The sequence below is a fragment of the Nicotiana tomentosiformis genome, chromosome 11 (assembly GCF_000390325.3).
Source record: "Nicotiana tomentosiformis chromosome 11, ASM39032v3, whole genome shotgun sequence".
Taxonomy (NCBI): Eukaryota; Viridiplantae; Streptophyta; class Magnoliopsida; order Solanales; family Solanaceae; genus Nicotiana; species Nicotiana tomentosiformis.
In genome coordinates, this window is record NC_090822.1 from 61,373,506 (window position 1) to 61,383,514 (window position 10,009).

Here is a 10,009-nt window from a genome sequence, read left to right on the forward strand (position 1 = left end):
AACATAATGCGTGAGTGGGAGAATTATTGGCTGAGAAGAAAGAGGAACTTGTGTTATTTGAATTATTAGAGGCAGGGAAACTAGTGAGAATTGGTTGTTAGAAATTTATCCTGATTTTCTTATCTTATTTGGATATATTCTTTTACTTAAAGGAAGAGTAGAATATTAACCATAATTGTTTTACTTTTCTTTGAAGGAAAATATAGATCTCACCTTTCTTGGAGGAAAATGTTGTGTTCTCTATAAATTAAGGATCTCTCCTTCATAGAAAAATACAACAACCTCTACAATGTAGTCCTTACGAGAGTTTTGTTTAGGGGAAGATTTTTCTTTCAATATTTTTTTATAATTTTTTTTCTTATATGTAGGTCAATTGACCAAAACTCGTTATCATATTCTATTATAATAAATTATTATTGTTAGCTGATTTATCATCACCAAGGTTTGTATTGTTTGCTTTCGCATGACACATTGTTAATTTCGATCCCAACAAGTAATATCAGAGCTAATGGTTTAGAGCCAATGGTTCAGAGCGAGATTGAAGACAGGTTCAAGACGGGTTCAGATCAAGCAACAACAAATTTGACGATAATGAAGACTTTTATCAATAACAAAAATGTCAAGAATACTACATGTGGGGATAAATTTTCAACCAAATAGTTTCAACAATCCTACTGCTGCATATACAAAAATAAAAAACTATTTTACCCATGGTTATGGGCTCTAATTTTTAACTCATGCTCACTTTTAACGCATGAGCTCCAACTTTTAACCTTACTGACTTTTAACGTGGGCCTCTACTTTTAACCCGTGCTCACTTTCAATGCACGAGGCTCTAATTTTTAAGCCATACCTACTTTTAACAATGACAAGCAATAGTGATGAAGATTATGTGAAGAAGGTGGATCAAGCATTGTCAAGAAAATTCATGTCAAAGGGGAGAATTATTAGGAATTTGTCCTGATTTTCTTACCTTATTTGAAATTATTCTTTTACTTGAAGGAATAGTAGAATATTAACTATAATTATTTTACTTTTCAGGAAAATATAGATCTCTTTCATATTTGACAGATTCTGTTCTTGGAGAAAAAGATTGTGTCCACTATAAATTGAGGATCTCTCCATCACAGAAAAATACAACAACCTCCATAATGTAGTCCTTATGAGACTTTTTTTTAGGGGGGAGATTTATCTCTAAATACTTTTTCTATACATTTTTTTCTTATATGTAGGTGACGAGCTTAAAACACACACATAAATATACTTGCTAATTAAATATAGTATAGTATGATATCGTATCCACGGAGATCGGATTTAAACAGTATTATCGTAGTTTGTAGCTAGATTGCTATCCAAGATAATCGACAGTTGAGAATTATGTAAATTAAAACTAAAATTAACTAAGAATCTAGAGCTAATTGACTAATGGCAATCGAACAAAAGTAAGCAAGGAAGATATCAATGGAAGAAAAGAAGGGATTGATTGGATCGGTGCAAGTCTGGGATTTAATTCTAGTTAATTCACTTCTGATATTCAAGTGAGTCTCTTGAATTCACTCAATTATTAATTCAACCATTTAGTAGAAACTCCTCTCTCGATTAAGTTTCAACCTCACAATATGAACCAATTTACGCTCGGTAAAGATATGCAAGAATTCGTAGTGGATTGATCTTTAGGAGAACCTCTTTCAATTATCCTCCTAACTAGGTCTAAACAATAATTCAACTAGCATCTTTCGATTACTAAGAAGAATTAATGAATTCAACCAACAAGATAATGCACAAACAACACAAGTTATGCCTCTCTCGATTACATGAACATGTGAATATAAATACACAAATTAAAACACCCAAAACGATTCAATACATAAAAACTAGAATTAATATCCACAAACAAATATTAATACACCAAATCCATCAATCACTAAAGAGAACTACTCCACAGATATGAAGAAATTCATCATAAATATAAAGAAAAGCATAAGACGATCCAAACTCTTGTCTTGAGTGAGGACTGAATAATGAATTCCTTGTGCTTTCGCTTCTCTACCTTCTCTCTAGCCTCCTTAGGTCTTAGATGTGTCAAAAGTCCTCAAAATAACTTTTTTACATGTATTTATACCAAGTAGGGTCGGGCCCAAACGAAACCACCTTCTTCTAGTCGAAATAGGATTGTAGCTCTGTAAAAAATGTACAGGCACGTCGCATGGGGAAACACGCCAGGAGGGGCGGAAGTGGGAAACTTTAGAGATCTTGCACTTTGACAGGAGCCGGAATTTGCACTAGCGCGCCGCACAGTGCGTCGCATTAGTGCAAATTTCTCAAAGTAGGGATTTTGCTTCGATTTTGACATCCAGACTTAGTCCTTGACCCCCGAACACAATCCCGGCTTAATCCCATGGGCATTTACTCAGACTTCAAAGCTCCAAATCACTCGAATTCATTCTATAACATCCACATAGCTCGGAATCCTCCTACAAGGTATAAAACACACAATTAGTGCAAAACACTCGCGATTAAAGCTCAAACTCAATTAAAGTACAGTAAATTAGAGTGCAATAAGCGACTAAAACATGAGATTATAGCCTACCATCAATACCCCACACTTAAACCATTGCTCGTCCTCGAGCAATCAAACTACACTTTATAAAGACACGACCTTTTTCACACCCAACTCAATACACCAAGAATATTTAAAATAGACTAAGCACAATAGTGTAACATCTTCACCTCAAGATTTGACTCAAAAGCACTACGCATTATTTATAACCCGCTCACTTACTCTAACATAGAAGTCAAGCATTACCTTTCCTTCGTGAATTAAGTGCCCTCACAACAAGTGAGATTAGTTCCACACACAATAGATATTAAGAACAATTAGGAACTCAAGATAGAAATAATTCACTCACTCTCAGAAATAACATTCATATGCCACAAAAGATAAACCATAGGCTTGCCTGTAGTGTATTACTCTACTAATTGAGATCATTCAGTCAAGTATCAAGTAGGACTTTAACTAGTTGTAATGTAGGCTGCAGGAAGGGTATAATACATTTAGATATAAGAGTAACTACACCTCCCTAAGTACTTTAATAGATATAATTTAACATTCGAAACCCCACAATTATGTCAAATCATACTCTGCCTTCACATCAATATGCATTAACTCCCTATTTCTTTAAACTCATTTACATCAAGTTGCCACTTATCAAAGAATCATTGCATAATAACACAACATTATTTTCTTCGTTTCTCAATTCAACTGGCTCTTACTTTTTCAATTCATTGCACCTTTCTCCTTATTTCATTAGTTCCACTCAAAAGTTTAACTAGCCACCCCACACTCCAACTTTTACAAAGTTCATAATCAATTCAAGTGCTTACGAGAGGTAAATGGTTCAAATAGATGGTCGATTCAAACAAATGGGTAAGGCTTGTAATGTGGTTGCCAAAGAAATAGGATTACAGGCTCAAAGGAGTTAACTAAGATACATAACAATTAGGTAGGTAAAAGCATATAACTGGTTCAACAAAGAAATGCCTAAATCACTTCCAAGACTGAACAAAACTACTACTTCGTTTTGCAAACACACAGGGTAAGTTCTAGACATGACACATAACTCACTCAAGATTGGACTATCAAGACACTCTAGTCAAAGCAGTTAAGCAAAGTTAAAATTATACAATTTAAAGTACTTATACAAGAGTCAAAAACAGAGCCTAAGCGTCACAAGTCACAACTAAAGTACTCACTATTCTCAAAGCATAATAAAGTCAAAAGATATTACTTTCAATTCAACTCATAGCACAAGGTTTCCTACTATTCTACAAAACAAAATAAAAAATAACTACACCCAGTTCAAACAAAACCCTTGGAAAAGAACCGCAGCACAAAGAAAAACCAAGAGGGAATTATTACACTAACTACAAAAGAAAATCTTTTTGTCTTTTTCTTTCGACTTTAATCCCTCAAGAAAACCTTCGAATGATATCCATCGTCGGAAAAAGTCAAAAAGTTTAAATTTTTTATGGTTTTTCTCATTTTTCTATCTCTAACTACTAAAACAATAAAACTACATTACTAACACAGATACATACAACATACAACTTTCCGCACCCCACACTTAAAGTTGTGGCATGTCCCTATGACACACAATTAAAAAGTATAATCTAAAGGAAACTTCCTTGAACTTTCAGTTGGGGTCTGAGTCGAAGTCGGGATCCATTCCACGTGCCCGAACCAATGCACACATCCATGCGGACAGCTTCTTCTCAGCCTTCTTGGGGTACACCCCCACACTTATCTTTTCCACTCGTTGCAGCCTTTTCTTTCGAACTCTTCAGTTTTCACTCAACACTTGCAGTTGGCTTCTCCTTCTTAACCCCCATTTCTACATTCATCTCAAAAGTCACAGTCTCCTCACCCACTCTAAGCATGAGTCTTCTCTCGTGTATGCTTAAGATTTCTCTACCCGTTGCTAAGAATGGTCTTCCTAAAATGAGAGGGACCTCCTTGTTCTCCTCCATATTCACCACAATAAAATCTACATGAAACACAAACTTATCTACCCGAACTAAAACATCTTCCACTATCCCCTCGGGTATCAGAGTTGTCTGATCAGCAAACTGCAAAGATATTGGCACCAACCTTATCTCTCCAATCTCCTTCTCCAATTTCCTGTAAATAGACAAAGGCATTAAGTAAATTGAGGCACCAGAATCACATAAAGATTAGTCAAAATTAATAGAGCCTAAAGAGCAAGGTATAGTAAAACTCCTTGGATCTCCACACTTTTGTGGGAGTTTATTTTTCAAGATTGTACTGCAATGCTCTATGAGCTTAACTACCGATGTCTCTTCTATCTTCCTTTTCTTTGTAAGGATCTCCTTTAAGAATTTTGCATAAGCTGGCATTTGGGAGAGCACCTATGTGAATGGCAGATTTATATTAACTTGTTTCAGCATATCCAAAAATCTCTCAAATTACTTGTCCAACTTCTCTCTATACAGCTTTTGGGGAAAAGGTAAAGCAGGCATGTGCTTGCTCTCTTCACGGTCATCCCTTCTTGAATTCTCCTCAGTCTTCTTTTTCTCAGTTCCCTTCTTGCCATTCTTTTTCTTATACACTTCATTTTTCAGATGCTCCACACTTTCTTTTTCAAGTACCACCTCTTTTTGGACTGGGGTGGGCTCTTCCAATACTTGCCCGCTTCTCAGAGTTACAGCATTTACCGTCTCCTTGGGGTTTCTTTCAGTATCAGCTGGCAAAGTACCTGGGATCTTTTCAGATAAGATTGTAGCAATTTGTCCCACTTGTCTCTCTAGATTTCGAAGACCAGTACCTATTTCCTTGATAGCTTCTCCATGTTCCCTTATAGTTGTGCTATGAATTTCGAGCTTCTCAGCAGTTTTCTAAATAAAGGCCTTCATAAGATCTTCCAAGCCAGGTTGAATGGGTTGTTGAGGCTGAAATTGCGGCCACTGCTGATTTTGGAAAACCGGCGCTCCTTGTCCCTAAGGTCTGGAATTATTCTGTTGCCATACATTCGTTGTACCCCCAGATGAACTCCATGAAAAACCGGGGTATCTCTGACCCATTGCATTGAAGTTATAATTCCCAACAGCAGTAACTTCCTCAGTTGAGGCTTGACACTCATGCGTAGGGTGTCCTCTTCCATATATATCACAAGCTGCATGAGGTTCACTCTGTATTGAAGCTAAGGTTAGATTTTGTATCTCCTTTGCCATAGTATCAAGTTGTACCTGCACATATATGTTAGTATCAACCTGGTAACACCATTCGCCCTTCTTCTTTCAGCACTTTCAGAGGGCCACTGATTTGCATCTTCAGCCAATTCATCGAGAATAGTGACTATCTCCTCTGGTGTCTTTTTCATCAAAGGGCCTCCAGCTGCATTACTCAATTTTCTGTGTGAGGCCGGTGTCAACCCATCCAAAAAATCCTGGAGTTGCTTCCAGAGTTCAATTTAGCTATGTTGACACTTTCTGACTATCTCCTTAAACCTCTCCCAAGCTTCAAAAACCGTTTTAGTATCTTTCTGGCAGAAGTTATGGATCTCTCTTCTAAACTTGCCCGTTTTAGCTGAGGAGAAATATTTATCAAGAAATTTTCTAGTCATCTCCTTCCATGTTCTAATCGATCCCTCGGGTAAGCTTCGAAGCCACTGCTTCGCATCATCTTTCAGCGTGAAGGGGAATGCCCTTAAGTAGACTGCATCTTGTGAAATTGAAAGGTGTTCATGATTTCCTCGAAGTCCATTAGATGGTTGTTTGGATCTTTGTTCATCTTTCCTCTAAACAGTTTTGAAGAGTTTGAAGCAATCCTTGCTAGATTGCTATCCAAGATAATCAACAGTTGAGAATTATGTAAATTAAAACTAAAATTAACTAAGAATCTAGAGCTAATTGACTAATGACAATCGAACAAAAGTAAGCAACGAAGATATCAATGGGAGAAAAGAAGGGATTAATTGGATCGGTGTAAGAAATAATGTCTGGGATTTAGTTCTAGTTAATTCACTTCTGATGTTCAAGTGAGTCTCTCAAATTCACTCAATTATTAGTTCAACCATTTAGTAGAAACTCCTCTCTCGATTAAGTTTCAACCTCACAATATGAACCAATTTACGCTCAGTGAAGATATGCAAGAATTCGAAGTGAATTGGTCTTTAAGAGAATCTCTTTCGATTATCCTTCTAACTAGGTCTAAACAATAATTCAACTAGCTTCTTTTGATTACTAAGAAGAATTAATGAATTCAACCAACAAGATAATGCATAAACATCACAAGTTATGCCTCTCTCGATTACATGAATATTTGAATATAAATGCACCAATTAAAACACTCAAAACGATTCAATACATAAAAACTAGAATTAATATCCACAAACAAATATTAGTACATCAAATCCATTAATCCCTAAAGTTACTCTATAGATATGGAGCAATTCATCACAAATATAAAGAAAAAGCATAAGACTTCGCTTCTCTACCTTCTCTCTAGCCTCCTTAGGTCTTAGATGTGTCAAAAGTCCTCAAAATAATATTTTTACATGTATTTATACCAAGTAGGGTCGGGCCCAAATGAAACTACCTTTTTCCAGTCGAAATGGGATTGTAGCTCTGTAAAAAATGTACAGGCACGCCGCATGCGGCGACGCGCCATGCGGGGCGGCAGTGGAAAACTTCAGAGAGCTTGCACTTTGACAGGAGCAGGAATTTGCACTAGCGTGTCGCATAGTGCGTTGCATTAGTGCAAATTTCTAAGAGTACAGATTTTGCTTCGATTTTGACATTCAGACTTGGTCGTCAACCCCCGAACAGGATCCCGGCTTAATCTTTTGGGCTTTTACTTAGATTTCAAAGCTCCAAATCACTCGAATTCATTCCATAACATCCACATAGCTCGGAATCCTCCTACAAGGCATAAAGCACACAATCAGTGCAAAATACTCGCGATTAAAGCTCAAACTCAATTAAAGTGCATTAAATTAGAGTGCAATAAGCAACTAAAACACGAGATTATAGCCTACCATCAGTAGGTCAATTGACCAAACCTCATTATCATATTCTCTTATAATATATTTTTATTTTGTCATCTGATTTATCAACACAAAGATTTGCATTGTTAGCTTCCGCATGACACCTTATTATATTCAATCCCAACATTGGTAAGCTTTGTGATTGCAATAACATGTTAGGGGACTGGATATTATTAGAATCTGTTTGCTGGGGAGTTGTTGCCGTAGGAGATGCAGAAATGGGTTGCATTGAGTGAGAGGAGGGATTTGGAATAATGCGATTGGGTTAAAAGTCCAAATGGAAGGGTCCAGGTATTGAAAGAAGAAGGATTTGGATGTTGTTCTTGGGTCTCAAGATTAGAAAACGGAAAATTATCTTCCACAAAGTCGATGTCTGGAGAGGAAAACTTTATTTGTTGTTGGATCAAAGCATTTAAGCTAGATTGGTTTTGAGAATATCCAAGAAAAATACATGGTCGTGATTTAGGATCTAGCTTGTGTTGATTATATATACGGTTTTAGCCATGGGTAACACAAGCATCCGAAGGTTCGCAATGTTTTAGAAAAAGGAAAGTCTTTGTTTAAAATCGGTGTTGGAAGACGGTTGATGAGATAGATGCATTGTAATGAGAAAAGCATAAGACCAAAATTTCAGAGTAAATTTGCTTTATGAAGAAGAATTAAACCAATTTCGACTATATGGTGGTGACGACGCTCAGCAGGTGCATTGTGTTCTGGTGTATAAGGGGGAGTGAGGCAATGAGAAATTCATTCATTTCAAAAAAGTTTTTAAGTATAATAAATTCCCCTCCATTGTCAGAATAAAAAGTTATGATGGAGCGTTTGAAAAACATTTCAATAACTGATTTAAAAATAGGAAGTATTAGGGAGACTTCAGATTTTACTTTCATTGGAAATAGCCAAATGTACTTCGTAAAATGATCAACAAAGATTAAATAATAGTGAAACCCGTCAATGGAAGCAACAGGGAAGGTCCCCAAACATCAAAATAAATTATATTCTAGAGGGTTCGAACTTTTTATTGATGGAGTATAAAATGAAAATTTATGTGTTTTGTTGCACTTACAAGAGTTAACAAAAAACTTTGATGTAGTAGAAACCGGCAAATTTCGAGTTAACAATAATATTGAGGAAGATGGAAGGCCTAAGTCTGTTGTGCTAGTGGGAAGAGGAGACGACAATAGTAGAATAAGCAACTGGTGATGATGAGAAGCCTTGCCATTTGTAAACATCATTCTTAGGTTTCCTGCCAGAAGAGGTACATGCATGCATAATGAACAACTCTCACCCCTAGAATTGCCTTATTTATTACCTATTTTTAATTAAATCCCGGAATTGAGGGTTAGAGAGTAGAATCTTACCTCTAGGATGAAAACCTAGTGAGTTCTTCTTGTAAAATTTTCAACTTTGAGCAAGAATTGATGAATGATAAGCTTAGGAACTTCCCCTCCCTCTCACTCTATGGTACTCCCTCTCTCTAGAAATATAAGTTTTAACTTTCTAGAGTGATCCCTAAAACTGTTTTATAAGAATGGGGTCAGGTTCAAATCCTTAGGTTTCCTGCCAGAAGAGGTGCACTTGTGGTTAAATCCTTGACATAGAAAGAAAAAGAAGTGAATTCAACAGAAACATTATTATTGCAGCAAAGCTTATGAGCAGAAATTAAATTTGTTTCAAGGCAGAAACACATAAGACATTAGATAGATGCAAGGACGAGATAAAGAGTGTAAGGTTATAGTGCATGTATGTGTGATTGGCAAACCTTTACTTTACCATTACCAAGCAAGATCATCAGATCCATCATATTCAGAGTGAAGAGATAGATTTTGGAGGTCAGTTTGTGACATGATGTGAAGTGCGCGAGTCAACCAACCAGGTGGAGGATGATGTACTTGTAGGGGTTGCGTAGTTGGCACGCGGTGGGCGCTGTTGAATCAAGGTTGAATGATTGGCTAAATCGGGCGACAACCACAGAAAGGCTTTTGATGAGACGACGACATTGTTTGATGACATGCCCAGGTTTGTCGCAATATTGACATACCACTCATGAATGTGAAGAAAAGGGCAGATTTTTTGACGATTGCAACTCATGGCCATAGATATAGTGTTAGTCGGCTGGGAGTTATTTTGACGATTGCCAAAATTGCTTGATTGTTGTTTGTCGATTAGTGGTGGAGGGTGGTTTGGTAGTGTAGTGGCTGTGATAGGAGTGGCTACACAAGGGAGACATAATATAAAGCTTAAGACGTAAATAAAAAGTAAGGCCTTAAATTTTTTTAATTTTTTTTCACTTATAATTTATCGAAATCTAAAATTATAATCAATTTTAATTATTATCAATGTCTAACCAATTTGTTTAATCTCTCTTGTGTTATCATATTTAACTTTATTGATTTAGTTTTGAAAAGATTTTTTAACCGAGACAATTGATATAAAAATTATTAACA

At 36.3% G+C, this 10,009-nt stretch overlaps 1 long non-coding RNA gene and 1 other non-coding gene across 2 annotated transcripts; one reads left to right on the forward strand and one right to left on the reverse strand.

Moving 5' to 3' along the window:
* Positions 1-5,988: 5,988 nt before the first annotated feature.
* On the forward strand, positions 5,989-6,092 carry LOC117274103 (small nucleolar RNA R71). Its single transcript, XR_004504186.1, has one exon. It is a non-coding gene; the product is annotated as a small nucleolar RNA R71 (small nucleolar RNA).
* Positions 6,093-6,857: 765 nt separating this feature from the next.
* LOC104085866 (uncharacterized) lies at positions 6,858-8,761 on the reverse strand. Its single transcript, XR_683972.4, has 2 exons — positions 8,629-8,761; positions 6,858-7,437 (listed from the first exon to the last, which is right to left on the reverse strand). It is a non-coding gene; the product is annotated as an uncharacterized lncRNA (long non-coding RNA).
* Between the last annotated feature and the right edge of the window lie 1,248 nt (positions 8,762-10,009).